Source organism: Octodon degus, unplaced genomic scaffold (genome assembly GCF_000260255.1).
Source record: "Octodon degus isolate 3935 unplaced genomic scaffold, OctDeg1.0 scaffold00324, whole genome shotgun sequence".
In the NCBI taxonomy this organism is placed as follows: domain Eukaryota; kingdom Metazoa; phylum Chordata; class Mammalia; order Rodentia; family Octodontidae; genus Octodon; species Octodon degus.
In genome coordinates this window covers 603,393-626,049 of record NW_004524900.1, presented here as the reverse complement: position 1 = coordinate 626,049, position 22,657 = coordinate 603,393, and the positions used below count along the sequence as shown (strand labels likewise).

The 22,657-nt window shown below is 42.2% G+C and overlaps 1 protein-coding gene across 3 annotated transcripts in view; it reads left to right on the top strand.

Moving 5' to 3' along the window:
* Camk1d (calcium/calmodulin dependent protein kinase ID) overlaps window positions 1-22,657 on the top strand; it is a 425,174-nt gene that overhangs the window by 350,368 nt on the left and 52,149 nt on the right. The gene's annotated exons all lie outside the window — the stretch shown is intronic.

The following is a 22,657-nucleotide window of genomic DNA, read 5'->3' as shown; positions in this document are numbered from 1 at the left end:
ACATATATATATAAAATATAAACTTGATTTCAGTATAAAAAGACAAAAAATGGGAAAATGTAATTGTGAGTACCATTGAGTGGTAGCATTTTAGGTGCTATTTTAAAATTCTATGTACTTTGTACATATTCCATATTATCTGTACTGAACATTTACTATTTGTAATCAGAAAAATTTAAAAGCCTTGAACCCTAAGGTAATCTTACAGTCCATTTATTTTATCTTAGCATTTTACCAACCAAATCATGTATCCTCCTATAACCTGACTATTTTATCATTATAGTAAGTTCAGCAATAACCTGCCTGTGAGAGGTAAATGAAATTCACAGTTGCACAAATGAAAGGGAAAGGTTTGCAATAGGAAAGGGTTGAAGGGTGGTATTATTTTTGACAAATGCACTTTCTAACTTGTAAAAATATTATGTAATAGCAGGGATGATAACAGGATAGACCTTTCTGCTATTCCATCCTGTCATTCAAGGTGTAATTTTCTTGCTTCCCTTCTGGACATTTTTGGCCTATACCCGATGGCTCCCCCATGTCCCTCCTCTGTCCTCTGTTTGTCCAGTGCTTTCCAACCCCCTAATTTGAGGTGGTGTGAAAACCAAGCCAAGTGACTGGACTGTGAGGGAAATTCATAGAGAGAGTCTTTGTGTTTTAGCTGCCGCATTCCCTGGATATCCAGGAGCAATAATTCCATAGGTCCCAGGATGCCAAAATCTGCCAGGGCCCAAGTACTTACATAAGATAGCATAGTGTCTGCATGCAAACTACACCCTCTTGTTCACTTTAAATCATCTCTATTTCTTAGTATACCAACACCAATGTAACCGCTATGCAAACAGCTGCTGCGCTGTGACAAGAAAAAGTCTATATGTGTTCAGTACAGATGCACAGAACAACACATGCCACTGCAATGAGTTTTAGGCCTGACATAACTAAACCAATAATTTACCTCTCTTTGGTAGGGGACTTATTAGTAGAGTAACAGGTTCATCTCATGGACCATTAATAATCAGATAACCAGGGATTTCTAACAAGATTTGAAATTTATTTTTGGTGCCAGGAATTGACCTCAGGATCAGGCAGGTGCTATACCACTAAGCTATATATCCAGCCCCGGTATTTTTTTTAAGCAAGGCAATTTCAAGTAATTGGTGGCTCCTGAAAGCTCCAAAGGAAGGGAATTTTTCAGATCCTCCTTTTGATGTAGTAGATTGACTATATGGAGCATATTCTGAAATGGACCCATATGAGTAGCCTTCAATAATTGGGTTGCTGAAATTACTCTCCAGCCTGCAGGCTTTCTAATAAAGGGTACAAACACATCAAGTGGAGGAAACAAATGCACTCTACAACCAAGTGTGGGAACACACTTCCCTGGCATCCTGTTGCTGGTCTGAGAATCTGGGTACTCAGATTTCCTCATCTTCCTTTCTTTAGGCTTAGAGCACATGCTCTTGGTCACAGACTGCAAGGCCAAAACCAGATCTGTTCCACAAAGTCCTCTGCACATGGTGAATCCTGGTATCAGAGCTCCACAAGCACTGTAGGCACTGAGCCAAGCTTCTGGCTGGGGACCAGGAGCAGCCATGACCCCGCACAGTTTTCTCTCTTTGAATATCAAATCTGATATTCACTACTCTGTGATCCATTTTTCAATAAGTTTGTAACTTCCATTTGGATAACTTTTGAACTTTCTTATTTCTTAATGATGAAAAATGTTTAGCATTTACAAATGTAGAGAGAATATATAATGATGGCTTCTTGGCCTTTTGGCTAAGATCAAGTGTGAGAATACATAATGAGCCTTTGTCTTAGGTCAGCTTCTCTGGAAACCCTCTGGAGCAGAAGTTTGGGTGCAGATGGTTTTCAGCAGAGCATCTAGGATCAGCCATCAGCACAGGTTCGAACCAGGGCTTGGAGGCAGAGGCCTTGGGCTTCAAAGCAGTCTCCACAAATCCCAGAACTCCAGAGACCTAGGCCCAATCCCAGAACTCCAGAGCTGAGATAGCCCTTCAGGGGTTTCTCCTGATTTGGAGCAGGGTGGCACAGTAGACATTTACATCCTTTCTCATCTGGGTGTGTGTGGGATGTCCCCACCAGGAAAAAAGTGTACTGCAAGGCTAACAGAATGCCTTCTGAGACCCAGGGAACAGGCGCCATAGGCCCGTGCTCTGCAGTACCTGAGGGGTGACCAGGTGACACAGAGCAGCACCCAGCACGGACCCAACCCCCCATCTCCCTCCCCCCGCCTCCTACTCTCAACCCAGCCTGCTTTCTGTTTCCACTCCTTCCCAGCCTCCAGGTTCATTTATTTCTTGTTTTGTTTTGTTCAAAAACTTTACAAGGTCTGTAATTTTTATATTACACAATGTATTCATTTTGAGTGTATAATTCAATGGTTTTTAGTAAATGTTTACCAAGTTGTGCAAATACCATCCTAATCTAGTTTTAGAACATTTTCATATGCTAAAAGCCAACTTTTTCAAAATTTTAGCACAATTAAATTCTTAACTGAAAGGACCTATTGATAGGAGAAGGGAGTGAGGTGCCACTTTAGTGTTTATTGAGGTCACAGAAGTCTTTGGGAGATGTAATGAAGTGAGAGCTGTTTGTAAAGAAAATGCCTTCCATTCCCTCCCTTAAGTGGTTTATTCCCAGAGGTTATCTAAAAATACCTCCTCCAACAAAGGGTTCCGTGCTTTTTAATGCCTCCACCTTATTTCTCCAGATGAGAAGCAGGGAGGCTGTCTGAAGCAGAGGTAGGTGTGAGGAAGACAGCAGGCTATAAAGCAAGAAGCCTCTCTAAAATAGGAAAGAGTAGCTCCAGCGGGACTCCACCTTTGTAAGGCATATTATAGAAGAAGAGAAAGACCAGTCACGGAGGAGACAGGTCCAGAAACCGAGGTGGGACAGTGCCACTTGTTAAATAGGTAGCTGAGGCCAAAAAGGGGGCTCAGCCTCCCTTCCTTTTGTTTTTCTAAGTAGTCATATTTACCATCTTTTTAATGAAATAATGAGTTTATAAAGAGGATACTTTTTAGAAAAATAAAATTTACCCTGTGAATTGTGGAACTCATTGGTGTTTAGTATACTCACAAAGCTGTGTAACCATCACTAATTCAGAACATTTACATTACCCAAAGTGAAACTCTACATCCAGTAGCAGTCTTCTCTGCTCCTGAGAAATCATTAACCTATTTTCTCTCTCTCTCTAGAAATTTGCCTTTTCTGAAATTTCAAATAAATGAAGATTATACACTGTGCATCATTTCATGTCTAGCTTCTTTCCCTAGCATAATGTTTGTAATGTAGTTACAATTTGTAGCATGTAACAGTACTGCATTCTTTTTTATGGCTGAGTAATAGTTCATACTTGGATTAAATGGATATCTCACATTTTGTTTATCAATCAATTGATGGACATTTGGATTCATTTGGACTATTTGTACTCTTTGGAATGTTAGCATTTATGCTACTGTGAACATTGATATATGAGTTTCTGTATGAACACATATTTTCAGTTCTCCTAGGTACCTGCATACTTACAAATGAAAAGTCTGGGCCATATTTTACTTATGCGAGCATCTGTTAAATGGTTTTCCAGGGGTTGCTCTGGTTTTTGCTTCCTTCCATAAGCAGCGGGTGGGTTCCGTCTTCACATTCTCATTGCTGACACCTGTTATTTTCTTTTTTTTATTTTGTTTTAGACTTTCATCTGTCTTGGGTGCAGGACACATTTATTCAAGACATCAGCAGCAAAGGAAGACAGACATGAAACACAGAATTCAGGCTCAGTGCTTGCGACTCAGTACTGTACCAACAAAACTTCTTGTTTGTGTGCAGTGGTGAGGGTTGGTTGTGTGACTCTGGAGCCTTTGTTGTTTGTAGGACAAAAAGACACACATTCTGGGCTTCTTTGTCAAACAGGTCCTGCCCTGATTTTTAAGACCTCTATGAACTAAAGCTCATATTATTTCCAAATAAACATACACATGCACATGCACATGTGTACACACATACACACACACCACACACCACACACCACAAAATACCTACACTAAAAGTCTTGTATTTAAGAAGATAAGAATAATGAATACTTTTGGTAGCAGTAGAGCAAGCCTACTTCTACTAACAGTAATTTTTGTGAGTCTTTAATCCACAAAAAATACATGGATTTCTGTTTATGTTTTTTTTCAAATACAGAAAGACCTGAGAAAGATATTTCTTCCAGAAAACCACCTATGAAGGACAGCAACTTTGTTAAGCGTAGGTCCACCGGCCTGTTGGATACTTGGATGCCATTTAGATTTCTAATCAGCCTTCCTTACTTTTGTTTTCAGAGATACCCTTGATATTGGGCCCTGTGCCTACTGTTATCTGTAGAACTATAACTGCAAATTATCACTTCTCATGTCTGCCCACCTGGGGCTCACACATCTTAGAAAAGCATGCTAGAAATTAAGAAGAGAGTTGAAGTTAGATGAATTATTCATAAATGTGACTCTTCTGTGCTATAAGTTCCCATTCATGTTGCAAGAAAGTTTCTAGGGCTCTGTGAGGAGACCTCTGAAAACACTTCCTCTGTCTTGCTTCCCTAAGCTGGCAGTCCGCTGCTTGGTCCTCCCACCCCTGTGCTCTTCAGGTGGCCTTTCCCCTTCCCTAGCTGAGCCCAGTGCAGAGGTAAGGAGCTCCACTAGAACCAGCAGGGGACAATGCCGAGGACCTGTGCCCAGAATGACTGTGAGAAAGGCAGACACAGCAGGGTGTATTGCTTTCCCTGCAGGAGGTAAAGGATGTAACTAAAAGGTGCTTACCATCCCTATGCCTTCAAGCCCAGACAGTTTTCTTCTGACACCAAAGGTGATGCCATTAAATGGGGTTATGGAACCGCAGAAGAAGCTGGAAGCCCCTGGCCCAAGGGGTCCCAGAGAAACAGAACCAAGAGGACATACAGAGTATAGACACACAAGTACCTATGGAGGGAAATCTGTACAGGAATTTACTCACACAACTCTAGAGTGACAGTTGTCAAGATCTGGCTGACCATTCCCAGGTAGTCTTAAACTGCAATCCAAAATCCAGCACTCAAGTCCCAGGAACATCCATGTGCCAGTTCAAACCCAAAGGCAAGGAAAGTCAGTGCTAAAGTAGTTAAGCAGGAGGGTTCTGTGTTATTCAAGGGAGAGACAGCCTTTCTTATTCTATTGAAAACTTCAACTGATTGGACAAGGTCCGTTCATGTCTGAAAGGCTATGCTGCCCACTGTTGTCCGTCAATTTAAATGTTAATCTTGTCCCAGATGACCTTCCCAAACACACTCATCCAGGATGTTTCACTAAATACCTGGCGACCTGGGGGACCCCTGAAGTTACATAAAATTAACTCTCACATCCCCAGTCCTTGGCAGTACAGCAAAGAGATGTGAGGAAGCTGCCACTCTGGTCTGCTCCTGGACAAGGTAGAGTACTCCTGTCTCTACACTCTATAGTCCACAGTAATTGAACTCTTCTCATTCTTATTTATTTTCAAGTTCTAAAAATTATTCAAAAGCAAGCATGTGTGGTATCTTTCAGAATAACCAAAATAAAAAGTAGTTTTTCAAGGTGTCTTTTAAACAGCAGTGGCAGTCTTACCATTACATGCTAAGACTGAGAGTAAAGAAGGGGGAGGACGTGTGAGACTGACATAATTGCAAGCATGAAGCAGGGACCTGGAATGCTGAGAGAGTACGGGAAAGATTGATGTGTGGCTCAGTTTCTCTTTAGGATAGTGAAAACCTGAAGCAGTAAAGCTAAAGAGTTGCTGGTAAGACCTTTATCTTTGGAACTTAAAGAAAAAACAAAAATAAATACAGGTATTTGTCAAAAGCTTTAGGTTTTAAGGTCTTCAACAACAGTGACCCTTCTGTTGAAAATGACAGTGGCCAGCCCCAAAGCCGACCAGGAGATACTTTTTTACTGTACCATGTCCATGAAACTCCTAGTGGCGAAGGGTGACACAAAATGTTCATTGATGAATTCATGGTAACAGACTAAACTGACAATTGATAATGTAGCAAAATATGGGGTGAAAAAGCAGCTGGTACTTCCATGCTTGTTTACCCTCTAAGTATGATTATAACCAAAGAGCACTTCTGAAATTATTTCAGTAAAAATTTTGTCTTTGTAGAGAAATGCAAATGTAAAAGCATAAATAGGTCTGACCTGTATTTTAGAAGTGGACTGACTGATTTTGCTAGATTTCAGGCATGATGCCTAGGAGCTTTTAATTTTAAATTACAACCCAAATATCAGGGCAGTAATTTTCCCATGATTCCTGTTCATTTTTTGAGATAGTAGTATGTATTCTTGGTAAACCTTAGAAATATTGGAGAAAAACTTTCTTTTCGTTTTTGTAACATTACTGCTTATACATAATACAAACATTGTAAGGTCTTACAGGCTATTTAATTTATGTATGTGGTACAGGGTATCACTGTGCAGCTTAGACTCATAGTGATTCTCCTGTTTTCAGCTTCCCCAGTGCTGGGATTACAGGTGTGCACCACCATACCTGGACTCCATCACCAGCTTAGTGTGCCGGGGGTGAGGGAGGGCTGGCACAGCATGTGGTTCTGGGGATCAAACCCCCATCACCGCACTTGCCTAAGCTTCCCTAAAACGTTGTTTTTGAACACTGTAGTATTTTCAGTCAATGTCCTGTTGTATCTTTTCCCTTCTATACAAAGTATAAAGGATGAATGCATAGGTGCTAGAAAGGAAAATAAAATGAATACATGAGCAAGAAGCACTTTTCTCCAATGAGGAGAAAGTTTGAACTAATAGTGTTTAAACAAGATATCATGTCTGCATCTTGTACTAGGTATAACTACTACAAAGACAACAATATTCAATGTATTAATTATAGTAACTAACAAAATGAATTTAAATACTGAACCTTTTGAGCTCAATATTGGTATATTTTCTTTCCTTAAAAGCCAACTCATAATTATGGGCAAAGAAAAGCATATCAAAACCAAATGTTCAAGCTGTCAGGCATTTCTAGTATAAGGTGTCAGTTGATGGCACACGTCCCATCATCTCTAATGGAATCATGCTGCTGAAAAGATGAGGCTACCTGTCACTGGACCACTTGTAGATTTTTAGAATATTCAAGTAAGTGCTAAGTACTTTATTTTAAAAAGTGCACAAAATAATCATCTGAAGGGTCATAAATGTGATGTCTTTCAAGGGATTCATAAGGGACTAAGATATTTTTATTTTGTGTACAAGATATGCTCTCTTAGAGATACTTAATATACTTTGTTTTGAAGTTAGGTAGATCTTGGCTTTAAGTTCCAATCTGGCATTCCCTGTAGGGATAGTTGAAATTCCACTAGCTAGTTTGAGAAGTCAGAGTACAAAATTAGTCATCAGTGCTTCTCCCATTTTCTTAGTATCAAGGAAGCAGCTTGTAAAGAAGAACAAGAATTAGATGCCTCCTCCCTTGGAAAATCAACTGCCCAATCTTATGCTGGAAACATAATCCCCATGTGTGTGGATCTATTATGATTCCTTTGTTTTTTATGGGTGAGGACATCTTTCTACTTGAGTTTGTTTTCTTTCTTTCTTTTTTTTTTTTTGGTGCTACCAGGAATGGAACTCAGGACCTTGCACTTGCCAGGCAGGTGCTTACGCCACTGAGCTGTATCCCCGGCCCCACCTTTCTACTTGAACAAAATCACAGTACCAGCAAGTGGGCTTTTCCAGTTTCTTTGTCTAGTGCGATTGTGATTTCCCTTTGGCTCATCTTTGGTCTGTCAGGGTACCCAGCAGTGAAGAACACAAGTCACATGCACTTTAGAGAGAAGTCTGAGGAGACTTGTGCAACTCAAAGCAAAATGGTTTGGATTTTCAGTCTCCTTTTCTAAATGCTACAGAAAATTAGAAGTACCAGAAAAGAAACAGCTACCATAGCACTGCTGAAGACTTTTGCTTTATAAGAAAAATATTATTATCTAGGAGAAAGTAATATTTTCTATGTAAAGACTAAAGAATAGAGTTTACAGAGTTATTATATAGACTATGATATGAATTTATTTCATAGAAGTTGTGAAGCTACCAAAAACCACAATAAAAGTTAATATATTAAAAAACAAGGAAAAAAATGATTGTAACTTCTCTACTCACCTGTTGGGTTTTTTTTTTTTAACTAACCTGTTTTGAAAATATCTCATTGCTACTTCTTTCTCAATAAAATTATTTTTAAAAAAATTTTTAAAAAAGTACTTTTCCCAGCATAGGTACAAGATCACATGGGCAGCATGTTTACCTCCCTGCCTACTGATAGGCTTTAGCTGCAGCAGTGATAGCAGTGGCGGCGGCGGTGGCCCAGCAGAGAAGTGGAAATGGGGGAGGGGACTTTATTAACTCTGAAGACACAGAGAGGATCGATTGCAGGGAGCTGGGCGGATCCTCTGATCTGAGACAGGGAGCCTGAGGCTCTGTGGACTTGTGCTAGGGGTGGTGCTTGAGGGGCAGCTTCAGCGACATGCAGGGAGCTGTGTGGAGGATCCTTAGGTGGCAGGAAAGGTTAACGGAAGCTGTATGTAGGGCTGGAGTGGGGAAGGAGGAGGACTTGGAGATAAGCTGTTGTTTTAAGGATTTGTCCATGTTGGATCTGGGCCAGTATAATTTAACAGTCTGTACTCAGGCTGTAACCTATTACCTACACCACAGCCCTGCCTAGAAGTCTTGTTCTACCCTCAGATTACAGCATTAGAGCTGAGAGAGAAAGAACCATGTACAGGGTAAGGTTGCTTACCTGGCTCCTGACCTGCGCTTTGATCTTCTAAAAAACACATTAATTGACAAAAGGTATTTTGCTGTGTATTCCATATCTATGCAACTACAAGGGAAGGCTTGAAAGCAGCTACCTGTCAGACTACAGAAATGACAGCAAACTGCCACAACTCAGCTGCTTTTGTCTGCGTCGACTGCCTGTCCGTGTGGCGGGGACTACCGTGATATTGCCAGCCAATTGTTAATGTCTCTGGGCCACTCTTTCCCACACACTGGTCCGAACCACTAACTCTTCCTTTAGCAGATCATTCCAAATGGTTTTGTTGGCATGACTTTTTTAAATTGAAGTTTATAAAAATATGCTGAAGTGTTCAGTCATTTAGATACTTTTAGATGTGACCTTCTGTTGCTGGGGGAGTCACGAAGCATTTTTCCCCTCAGACTTCTTGTGCAAAGCCAGGAACAGCCCGGTGCATCCGACGTTGCATGGCTGGGCCCAGACCTCTGGGTGTGTGGGGCTCCTCCGTTCAAAGAGGGGATCTGAGACTGAGGCAGAGGGTTAGTTGTGCAGACCAGCAGCAAGTCCGGGGATTGGCCGGGTCAAGGAAGAGTGAATGAGCCCATGAAGAGGAGCTTGAGAAAACATGGGCTCAGAAGCCTGTGCAGGAAAGTGAACTGCAGATGTCAAGGGGCTCCAGGGCACATGCGTGCAGGTCTGCAGGGCCGCGTAACAGTGCCGAGCCCAGCCGGCTCTGGACCTGACTCACTGCAGTTTCATGCAGAATAGGTCTTTGCTTGGCAAATACGTAGTTTGCTTTTCTCTGTGTCAGAACCATGCTAGGTTAGGGTAGCAGTAGGAAAGGAGGCAGACATAACCTAGCCTTTGCAGAGTTCACCATCTCATTGCTCAGAACAGCAAGAGAAGCCTTGACCAGATTAATACACTGGGATGTACACTGATTATAACTGTTCTGTGCCAGGCAGAAATGCAGTGTGCTAGAGAGCAGACTGTGGGGCCTGATGTAGTGTGGGGGCCAGGAAAGGCCATGTTAAACTTTTCCCGAATTGTCTAACAGCGCATGCCCTCCCACACATGCACCAGAAGGTATTCAGCAGAGATCTGCATTGGCTAAAAAAATGCTAGAACAAGCACAAATACAGATAACAAATTCTCATTAAAACTGAATAATGGAATTAAAATATATCATTTAGCTTTGCCATAAAATTGAGGCCCTATCACTTGTCTTCACTTTCCAAACATCTGAGCATATGTGAGGTTTTATAGTCATTCTCCATCACTTACAAGGATAGATCAAGATATTCTTACAGCCAACTGGCAGGTCGCCTCATGGGTCTTGTCAGTTTCCTGGACTATCTGTAACCAAGTCATTCCTAGACCTCTTTTAGAGCCTTTTCCTATCTTTCAGTAGTTATCTGTCCAAAGAAAGTTTCTTTAATACTATAAAATAATAATTGTGCTGCCAAGTGAAATTTTCATAATTGGAATTAATTGCGGAAAGGACAATAGGTAATAGTCAAAGAGCTAGTTATGAAGTTTTTGCGACATTTAGTTTAACGTATTCAGGAACATCTGTTGGCACAAAGATCCCGCTGCCCAAGGCCTACTAGAAGGTCCCCAGCTGGTAATGAAGCACTCATTAACCCACAGCAGCTCAGGAACTGTGCCCTGCTGGGTCTGCAGCCTCTGACTCTGACCTGCAAGTCCTCATAGAGCGTTGTAGGCGATCTGGCCCATGCAGGAGTGCCTGCCCGCAGTTGTGAGACTGTATAGCAACACAGCAGTTTTTGCAAATTTCCATCATATGTGAGTGCTTCATTAGTTTCAGAAAGCTCCAGCCCATCTGTGGGGAGCAGAAAGAAAACCAGGCACTCTTTTGTCTTGTAAATCTGGCAGCCCTGGGTCATCCTGCCCCAATGGCAAGGCCCCATGCCTCAAAGCCCCCCTCACAGAGGCCTCTGCCAGTCAGTGATTCACTCCTGTCCTTTGGCTTCCAGTACAAAAGGCAGAAGGACAGTAGCATCTATAAGGCACCTGAAGCAAGCCAGGAGGTCACTAAGACATCTTTTTTCATTGTCTTCTTTAATAATTAAAACAAATGTTGTCACCCCTTTGTAGATGAGAAAAGTGACTTCCAGGCATGCGAACCCTTCTATTTTGTGTGTGCACAGAACTCTTCTAGTCCCACCGTCCAGGGCCATCTCAGATGCCAGTGACTCCTGGATCTCTGTTCCCCATCCTGGTCTTCATCTTGCACAAACACAGTGCCACATCTTTGCCTGCCTCTTACTCTTACAGCAGTGTTTGTCGGGTTGACTGTGCCCCTCCTTGATTTCCATGACACTGTGCCTACTTCCTTGCTTTCTGCCTCTCATCTGCGCTTTTACTGGCTTTTCCTTGTTCAGCTGGGTGCCTCTTCCTCTAACCCTGCTGTGCTCTGTCGATGGTGGACTACATGTTGCCACTTGGCTTTAGAGAGCTGTGATGCCAATGTCTAGCTCACTGTAAATGTTAGCACTGACTTGTCCCACTGAATTTCAGACTTATGACCAAAGGTACCTATTTGGCTTTTCTATCCATTGCATATCTCAGACTCCATGTATCCTACTAAATGTCCTAATTTGTGTTGACCACTGTGAAAGCTGTCCATGCATGGAACTAATTACTTTCATTAAACACAATTTGAAAATCAGTTCTCACACATTTGTACTAGCATCATTTCACACACACAGTAGCCACACATGACTAGTGATAATAAAAAGTACATTTCCATTATCAGAGAAAATTCTGTTGTCAAGCCTGCCTTAGATATTTTTGTTTTTACTTATTTATTTAATTTATTTTGCAGTACTGGTGTTTGAACCCAGGGCTTCATAAATGTTAGGCAAGTGCTGTACACTGAGCTTCATCTCTGGCCTGCCCTAACAGTTTTACTCTCCACGTCTGTTCTTTCTCCATGGTCCCAGTATTAGTCAAAATTCTCTAGAGAAACAAAACCAATTGAAGACACTGCTTGACTGGAATATGCTTGTGTGATTATGAAGGACGAGAAGGCCCATGATCAGCCATCTGTGAGCTGCAACCCAGGAAGAGTAATGGTATAACCTAGTCCAAACCCAAAGATCCAAGAACCAGGGCACCAGTGGAGTGAGTGCCAATCCACAAGTAGAGAAAGAGAAGAGACAGGCAGCTCACATAGTCAGAAAGGAGAAAAATGACATGAATTCCTCCTTCTTCTACTTGTTGTTGTGTCTAGGACCTCAACAGATTAGAGGATGTCCACCCACACTGGGGAAGGGCATCTGCTTTACTGAGCTCATCAACTCAAATGTTAATCTCATCCAGAAACCCTATCACAGACATACCCAGAAACCATCTGCGCACTCTAGGGCCCATCAAGCTAATATACAAAATTAATCCTCACAGTCCCTATTTCAACTAATGGTCCCACCGTCTATCATCCCTCGAATCAAAAGCCTGTATAACTTCCTGGGATTCTCTCCTTCCTGTACGTCCCATTCTTCATTCATGAAGCTCATCTATGCTGTCTCCTCCACTGCTCTCTGACTCCTGTATCTCCCGGGGCAGCCATCATCACCTCCTACTCCCTACCCATAATCTGAATGCTTCAATTCTACACCTACAGTTCATATCTACAAGCAGCCAGAGTGTCTTTAGAATGTATAAATCAGCTGGACACTGTATTACATGACTGTAATCGCAGCACCCTGGAAGCTGAGGCAGGAGGATCACAGTTTCAACCCCAGCCTGGACAATTCAATAAGATTTTCTCTCAAAATAAATTGTATAAAAAGGGTTGAGGCTAGAATCCTGTGCAAAAGCCCTCGTAGCAACAGTAGTAATAATAGTAGTGAAGCAGGACTTAGAAAGAATTAAGTTTCCCCAACCCAAGAGACTTCCCTGACCTTCTGACCTTGTGTTCTAATCCAGATAAAAGCAGGGAATATTTTCCCTGTAAGTAAAGGTTTATAATTTCCTGTTTCTGTAATATCCTCTTACACCAAAGCAGGGCCACCAAGATATGCTAAGTTACAAAAACTGTCACAGCTTAACAAACTGCCTTTCTTCTGCACCAAAGACCAATCCCCTTTACAACATGTATGAAACTGGATTGCTTTCTTTGTTCGGCACTCAACCCTTTGGACAGAAGTCTGCCGAGCCAGGTATATACCTTAATAAACTGATCCTCTCGATTCTCTTGCAGTCTCCAGTCTCTTGAATCCTGCAACAGTAGTGATAGTAATAATCATAAGTCATTTTACCTGAACCCCTAAAAGACTCACCAGCACTTTCTTATCAAATGTGGATCCACTCTGCTTGAACCTCAGCTTCTGGGGCCCTGCATGACCGGGGCTTTCCTCTTTAACTATCTTTCATTGTAAATTCACTCCCACTGCCCATTACACACCGGTTACTTGACTTCCTTTTGAATCTTTAAATACCTGCAGCCCTGTCCCCTCCATGGGGCCCTAGGCGGGTTCACCCCTCTGCCTGGAATCATTGCTGGCTCCTTGCTCTTTCAAAGGGGCATCTACAAGCCCACCTCAAAGTGACTGCACCAGGCTCTCAGCTAAACAGTTCTGATCTCTGCACAGCATTTCCAACCGTCTGATACTTTCACATTCATTTGTTTACTTTTTTTTTTCTTCTCCCAATGGGGAAGTTGTAAGTGCTAGAGATTCAATTGAATAATGTGCCCCCTTAGAAAATGAAACAATTAAAATGGTTCTCAATGATTCTTTTTTGGGGGGAAACAAGTCCATTATGTTATACAAGATTAGCTCTTTTCTTTTGAAATCTTGATTATGCTAATACTTTAATTCACCCTTTAATCCCTTTTTCTAAGTAGTGCAGAAGTCAAGTATTTGAGTCTTCACAAGAAAGGTTTGCAGACAAAAGTGAAATGCCTTTTGTCCTCTGTTGTCTATAATCGGTCTTACTGTCCCTGGAGCAGTGCAGCTAGGAGCTGAAAGATGTAGTTCGAGAGCAGGGAGTGAGAAGGTGATGCGAGTCCATCGGTCCCACCCAGAGCAATGCAAGATCAGGCCCAGAGGGCAGAAAACCCATGTAGCCATAGCAATGGCCAGTGTGGAGATGGAGATTTGCTTCCCTGGGCAGAGCTGAGACACAAAGACAGATGGTGGCTGCAGACCTTTGCTGGAGACAGCATGCACATCGTGGAAAGGACATCTGTTCCAAGATGTCCCTGCCCCAGGCTGGCATGCACAGACCCCACCATCCATTCTCAGTAGCACCCTTCCCAGAAATGGCTAATGGGAGAGCACAAGTGACTGGGCGCTGGCTGTCACTGCAGTGGCTCCTCCCGCCTCTGCTGCCTGGTTTGCAGAATGCTTAGTGATCCGACATCCTCCCCACCTGTCTCACTGCCACCTCCAGTTCTTGTCCTGCCTCTCATGGTCTCTGTTGCCTTCAAGAATCAGCTGCAGTTTTTTTTTTTAAAAACCACCATGTGAGACACACAGAAACAGAGCTCTAGTTAAGAAATCCACTGCAAGAAGGCTTCTTAATTACATAGCTTCTCCCCATATGATGCTCCACAGCGCACCCAGCTGTAGTCACAAGGTAGATAGTTCATTAGTTTCTGGTGGTCTTGACTTGAGCTTGTTTGTATCTTTTGTGGTGCTGGGGTTGAGTTCAGGGGGTCATGAGTTATATCCCGAGCTGTTTTGTTTGTTTCTGTTCTTTTTAATTTTGGGAGAGACTCTTGCTAAGTTGCCCAACCTGACTTTACACTTGTAGCCTTCCTGCTTCAGCCTCCTGAGTAGCTGGGTGACAGGCATGTGGCACCACATCCAACTTGAGCCTTTTTTCATATTACCCCCAAACAGCCCAATGCTACACATCGAGTGCTGGGCTATTCAAGGTGCTCACATCACACTTCTTTCATTGGCTGTAGTGTATTTCCCTGCAGTTAGAAGCTCACCATCTACTCTTTTTACTAGCTCCCCATTTCATGATAATTTGTTTTTTTCTGCTTACCCTCCTCCTCCTTTTAAGACAGCTCAGATTCAACTCCTCCCACCCTGTTCCTGAGGTCCATCCTGTCTTTTTGTCATCTTCCAAAGTACTTTCACCACTCCCCTTTGACTGTCATCAAGACCATTTCTACTACATTTTATGTGACTGTGAGTGACAATCTCCCCCACTGGATCAAGGGCCACTAAGGAAGAGAGACTACATATTGTCTAATTTAATACAAGATTGCTCAACAAAACATATGCTGCAAATAAAGAAAATGGTGAGATTTCCCCTAATAACCTTGGGAAAATATACAAAAAATACACTACTTGTTGAGGAAATATACAAACACCAAGCAAAGATGCACTGCACGAATGTGGGACATCCTTTATGCTGCCCCATCCATTTGTTCACTGGAGCGCTCATCACATCACACCACCAAGTGAGGCCTGACACACAGAAAGCCATCTTCTCACAGCTCTAGAGGCCAGGAGCTGCAATGCCAGCATGGGTGGGTCCTCCTGAGACTTGTCTTGTAGCTGCCACTTCTTTCTGTGACCTCTCATGTGCAAAACATGGTTGGTGTCTCTTCCACTCCCCTTTTGGGTGCTGGGATGGAACCCTGGACCTTGTGCCTGCTGAGCACCTGCTGTCCCATGAGCTACCCTTTCAAGCCCTCTTCAGCGCCTTCTAAGGACCCCAATCCAGCTGAATTAGGTTGTTTCCATCTGATCTCCTTTAATATTAATCACCTTTTCTAAGGCCCTACCTCCAAAGACAGCCACATTCTGAGGTATTGTGAGGGATTAAGACTGCAACATATGGATTTTAGAGAGACATAATGCAGTCCATTACCTCCAGATGCTAAAAAGATAAAATAACCAAAAATCATAGTAAAATAGAACACTAGGAGTTAAAGTAATCTGGTCCATTAGATGGAAAAGCATGTGTTTATATTTTGGAAATTTCTGAACAGATTGAGGCTTGGTAGCTATTGTGAAATAGAACTCTAAGAATAAAGCACTTTTTAAAAGATAAGTTGAAAGAGAAAAATACTGAGGGGCAGAGGTTGTGTGAAATGAGATCTTGATCTCTCTCAAGTGAGTGAGAGGCCCCAAAGCCAGACGCCATCCTAGGGATTATAGGCATCAGCCTGGGTTGTCGGGCCACTGCCCTGTGTGGGAAAAGTGAGCTCCCAGTTGCTGCCAAGCTGGTACTGGGCTGAGGAGAAAAAAAACTTCCTTTGTCTACGCTAAGTTTAAAAATGTTTGTTCCTGCCTTCTTAAAAAGTGCTGTAACATTGCCAGTCAAGCGGAAGACCCAGTAGTATTATGGGCTACTGAACTCTTTTAGAATATTTTGCTGAGTTTACACACCTATAATATTCAAATAACGGAACTTAAGAAAAAAAAGGGATACAGATGAATGCCCATTTTGTATCTGTGTATTCAAAGTGGTTAGGATAGATATATAGTTACATTCTCTTAATGAATAGAGGGAGTTGTTCTAATGGTGTTTGTAAATAGGATATTATGTCCACATCTTGTACAGCAGTTAACCACTAGGAAGAATGTATGCAATGTGTTAATTATTGAAACTGTCCTACCAATTTGATTTGAAATTGTCTCATTGCTATTTGTTTATCAATAAAATTATGAGAAAAATAAATAAATAAAAAGTGCTGTAACCTCTCTTAATCACCACCTGCCCACTTCAAGAGTACATTCCTTGGAGGACTAAAAGCATGAAGAAAGAAGGTGGATATTGGAAGCAGCCTGGCACATTAAGACCATGCTGCTCTTGCAGTATGTCCCTGCATCTTCTCCATGGTCCTCGCTTGTTGAGGGACAGCCTTTGGGAACTGCAAGGCATATCTGCTGGGCCACCGCTCTCACTCCCTCAGCATCAGTGCAGTTATTTCTTAAATTTCTTGCAGCACTGTACAGGGAGCTTTCTTCATATTACTTCTTTTCTCTAGTGTACTGTGGTAATAGACTGATAGAGCGCACCTTCCAGCATTGGCCCGAGTTCTTCCTTCTCGTGAATGTGTGGTTGGTGTTGTGATAAGACATCAGCATTTTAAATTGTAACTAGGGATAAATTTTAAAATGACAGAGTATTGTCTCCTAAAATCACGTGGAGTAGTTCGAGGGCATGAAAATAATAGCATGGTATGCTGGCAGACTTGCACTGCATTGGTTATAGTGTAGTTAGTGATTTTCTAGATCAAGCAACTTTGAAATATTATTTGAAGTATTTACAGAGTTTTTTTTTTCAATTTGAAGGGATTTGAATTACTATTTTTACAAATAAACTGAAATGCTGCTCAGAATACTCCACCGAACTTTTTCAAATGTGTGTGCTTAAGATTCTACACGGTCAGCTAGCGCTACCCTGTAACAGACAAGGAAGATCAGAGACTGAGCGAGCCCCAGTTCACTGCCAAGTTAGGCTGTCTGAAATAAAGCTAGGTTGGAATTCAGAAAAGGAGAGCATTTTTAATGTGCTTTTCTGACTTCTACTTCCTTGATCTTTGGTAGCCAGTTTATCTTCCCTTATCTGTGTCCCCCAAAGCTGATGCGCTCTCTCGGTAGCTACTGCTAAGGTTTGAAAATGGTTTTTGTAGAGGTTTGATCCCTGGGCCTGCTGTGCCGGCCCTGGCCCTGGGGCACACTGAGACAGCGACTGAGACTGGGTGTGGTGACGGGCCTGTAATCCCAGCTCTTGGGAGGATGGAAATAGGAGAATCACTATGAGTCCATTGTAGTAGTGAGACCCTGAACACCCTGTAGACCCTTCCCTAAAATATAGAGGAAAAAAAGAAAGAAAATGGTTTGACTATTCTGAAACTCATGTCGAAACTAAATGCTGTTTATGAGATATTAAGCAGTGGGCAGATGGTATCTTTAAGAGGTGATTAGGGCTCTTCTCTCATGAGTGGATTAATCCGTTCATATGATGAATTAATAAGTGAGTTAATGAATTATCTCTCCAGGGGTTCTGCTGTAGAAGCCAGTTTGGCTAGGTCCCATGTGCACTCCCTGCTGTCATCAAATGTAGCCCCCCAACCTTGGACCAGATAGACCAAATAAATCACCTTTCTGAAAGGGAATGCAAAGATGGCTATACTAATTTATTTATTACTCTGTTATTGTGGCTGTACTTGTTTTCCCAGTCTCCCAACTCTGTCCCTTCTAAATTTCATTCTGATGCTTTGCTACTTTTGGAGAAGCCCATTTGTACCATGCAGCTGTAGGCCTCTGACCCAGCAGGCTGCTGTAGAAGGTAATTGACTTCAGAAAGCAACCCGTCAGTCAGCTTTGCAGCCACACAGCCCACAGGAGTGTGCTCTGCCGGCCTGATGATGAGCGCTGCCTTTCCCGTGTCCTAAGGCTCCTCTCCAGCAGTGATGCCAGGATCGTAGCGCTAGCTTGCTCGCCTCACAGGTGGTCTTGGTCAGCTCTGGTGCGTAACACAATCCATAGGTAGGAATCTTGTTCTGTTGCTCCCTTCCTGGTTTCTGTTCTCTGCCCCTGGTTTACAGACCAAGTGCCTTCTCACTGTGCCCTCACACGGCAGAAGGATGGGACTCCTGTGCCTCTTCCTTTTCTAAGGACCCTAATTCCTTTCTGGGGTTTTACCCTCATGAACTCATCTAAACCAAATCTCTTCCTGAAGGCTCTGCCTCCAGATACCATCATGTCAGTGCTCATGGCTTCAGCATAGGAATTGGAGGGCAGGCAGGAGCAATCAGTCCATAGTCGTAGGCTTTTCAAATGCATGTTTAATGTATAAAGTGATTTGCAAATGTAAGATTTTTAAATTAGTATTGTCAGTTTTTTTATTGTCAAGTTTCTAGACATTTTCCCTGTGCCTCGGTTTCTAAGGAAACCAAATTATTTCTGAGTAATGTTCAGAAAAAAATAGAGCCCTGGTGCAACTTGTAATTTAAGGAAAATGTTAAATGCATAGAGCCCTGATGCTCTGCCGCAGCACAAACTCTCCTCTGATGCTGGTGCCGAGGTTCTTACTGCATGGCTACACCATGCCAGTGTAAGGATCTTCATTCAGCAGAACTCACCCATACCTCATCTATCCCAAGGCAGAATAAAGGGCCTAGAGAGAGTGGCAAGTCATGGAAAGCAGGGCAGGTCAGTTCTGGGGGAGGCAGAGGGCTGGGCAGGGCTTGGGTAGTGAAGCCCTCAGAGCAGGAGGAGGGCTACCCGGAGGGACGAGTGTACCTGCCTGAAGCCCTGCAGCAGCTGCAGAGCAGAGATAGCAGCCAGCAGGCCAGTGGTGGGGCTGCACTGGACGCCAGCTAGGACTGCTGTCCCAGGAAGGTGGCCCAGTGACAGGATATGGAGGATCAGAAACAAAACTGGCTTTTTCTCCTTGGCAGCTGATTATAGTCACTGGCCTTGTCTGCTAAGGGGCTAGTGCACCCAGGTTCACCTTGCCCCTAGGAGCTCTCTTTCCTCCACAGTACACCCTCCCATCCTGCAAAGTTCCACATATTAAAACTCACTGGGGAAGATTCTAGAAAAACAAGAAATTAGAGACAGCTTGCTGTTGGCTGCCCGAAAGTATGTCTCAGGAGCTTGGCTAACCTGAGAATGGACTGTTTAAAAAACGTGGTTGTCAAGACTTGCGGATAGTCTCTGCTATTTCCATTTTGGCTCATTCTTTGAGGTGCTTTTTATTTTTCCCACGTGCCTTTCCTTTCTTATCAGGATTTTTGGGCCAAGCTGTAGCTCAGTAGTATGGCCCCTGCCTGGCAAGCATGAACCCTGAGTTTGATTCCCAGTACCAAAGAAAAACAAGATTGTCAGTTTGCTTTGGAAATGAAACTGTCCAAATACCATATTGTGTGGGATAATTACAGGTAAAGGAAAAAGAAGTAAAAAACATAGCTAATTTTATAGCTGTAACTTTTTCTTTTTCTGTATTAGCTTTTTACAAACAGGTTTCAGTGGATCAGTTATTACACATTAATTGCCTTGACTGGAGAAAATAAATCAAATCCCTGTGTATGAGCGTGCATTGCAGCTAGGATATTACTTTTATTGTATTAAAGCTACTCAAGTCTCTTTAAATTTTGTTTATGGTTTTAATATTTCAAATAAATGTTTATCTTCCTTTTCAGTATTGTTAATGTGTCCCTGAAGTTTTATTTCCAAGATGGCTTAATTATTTAAGCTAATGACTGTTTTTCTTAGAGGGAAATAACTCAGAAAGTTGCAGTATAGCTAGTAGTTTCTATTTTGGAAAGAACTGTATGGTTCCATTACTTCATTAGACCCAGAGAATAGTAAAACATCAGAGGAGAAAGGACAGGAGTTTGACCATGAGCCTTTGATCCTACCAGCACAGTCCTTATTTCTGTAAAAATAAAAAAAGCCTCTTAAATATAATCTGAAATTCAAATCAAATTAAAATGAAAATTTGTCTCCAATACCACAGTAAACGATGTAATACAATGTTTTTCAAAAACACAGCTTTGCAGTTCCAGTGCTCTGAGGGCATGGACCTGCTCACTGTTGAAAACGGTTCACTAGATTAATACCCTTGTTATGCAGAAAAAGCACAAGACCCAGTGACTCCAAGTGCTGGTGTATGCAGGAGCTTAGAAGCAGAAGCCAGCCAGAATTCAGACTTCCTTTCATTTGCTTAACAGGCTGTACACTTTGCTTATGAGTTATTTTCTACAGTAGTTGTTCTTTCTGCCATTTTTAGGTCAGTTTTTTTTTTTTTTTTTTTTTTTTGTACATGTGTGCAGTATGTCAAGATTTCAGTTATGTAGATTGGTGTATGCACCTGATACTTCTAGATTCTTCTTTTCTCCATTTTTTATCCCTACCCTCCCTCTCCCGTCCTGCTCCATCCAAGTCTTGGTCACCTTCTCATTTGCAAAAGTTCTGTTTTCATCATTTTTCCCCTTCAATTCTTTTTTTAAAAATCTAGTTTCCTCCCATCCCTTGTTCTCCCATTCATTTGAAAAAGATCTCACTACTTCCTATTTATTCTTTTTAATAGTTTACTTATTTATTTGATACAGGGTCTCACTATGCAGCTAGGACTCTTTGTGATCCTCCTGTCTCAGCCTCCCCAGCACTGGGATTATAAGCATGTGCCACCATGCCCAGTTTTGAGGCTGGACAGATCGGCATGGCATGTGGTACCAGGGATCGAACCCAGGTGTTTATGCTTGCCAGGCTGGCACTTATACTGCCAAGTTACATCCACAGCCCCCTACTTCCTATTTATATATCTTCTTTTTTAATGATATATTGATATATAGTTCCTCATACACAATAACTTGTTTTAGGTTTTTTTTAGGGGTATTGGGAATTGAACTTGGGACCTTGAGCTTGCAAGGTAGGCATTTATGCCCCCGCTGAACTATCTCCCCAGCCCCAGTTCCTCATATAAGAGAAACCATGTGATATTTAAGCTTGTGTGTCTGCTTATTTCACTTAATAATATGGCTTCATGTTACATCTATTTACCTATGCATGCCTCAAGTGTATCTTTATGGCAGAGCGGTAGTACTCTGCTGTGCATAAATACTGTACTACATTTGCTTTATCCATTTTTCTGTTGATGTGCGTAGAGGTTATTTCAAAGATTTAGCTTTCATAAATTGTCCTAGTATAAACGTGGGTTCATATCTGTCCCATAGTATGATAGCTTTAACTCTTTTGGGAAGATACCTAGAAGGGGAGCATCTGGGTCCAATGGAATTATTAGCTTTATTGTTTTGAGGAATCGCCACACCACTTTTCCATGATGGCTGTACTCGTTTATGTTCCCATCAACAGTAAGAAGTGGTCCTTTGTCCTCACAGCCTTGTCAGCATTTGTTATTATTTGATTTCTTGATGGTAGCCATTAATTTGCATTTCTGTAAAGATCAGTAATGTGGAATATTATTTTCATTATTTATTGGCCATTTGGACTTCTGAGAAGTGTCTGTTCATTTTGACTGTGCTTTTTATGATTAGGTCTTTTATTTAAAGGACCTACCCTGGGAGATGGCTCGGTAGAATAAGCACTTGTCTGGCAAACACAAGGGCCTGAGTTCAATCCCAGGTTCTGCCAAAAGAAAAGAGAGAGAGAGGCAATATAAAACTTTGGGGTTGGGGAGATAGGTCAGTAGAATAAGTGCTTGCCTGGCAAGCTCAAGGGCCTGAGCTCAATCCCCGGTTCCACCAAGCGAAAAAAAAAAGCGGGGCATGGGTGTGTGCAGGGGAGATGGCTCAGTAGAATAAGTGCTTCCCTGGCAAGTACAAGGGCCTGAGTTCAGTCCCCAGTTCTGCCAATAATAATAATAATAATAATAAATATAGAGGATCTAGTTTTTTAGAGTTCTACCTATATTCTAGATGTTAGTTCTCTGTTCAGGAAATAGCTACAAAAATGATTTTCTTGTTCTATTGTCTTTTCACTCTGTTGGTTGTTTTCTTTGCTGTGCAGAAACTTTTTGCTTTGCTGTGGTCAGACTTATCGATTCTCACTACCGTTTCTTATGCCAGTAGAAGCCCAAGGTTCCTGTGGGAGGCCCCTGCTCTGCCTATAGCACTCCCCCGTCCTGTAAGACCACGCTGTCTTGCAAAGGAGACATGTGGTCCAGCGCCATCTTCCTGGATCTAATATTTCAACCTTCCATTGTCAGAGCAGAGGCCAGGGTCAGGAGAGATGTCTTACACATGGCTGGTCCCTGTGTCCAGCCTGGTTATATTCCCTTTTTTCCATCCTGATTATTTCTGCTATCATGACATAGTCTTATTTTCTGGGGAAGAGGTAGGGCAGAATCTAAACTTGCAAGTGGATTAATTCTATAAATTAAGCTTGGA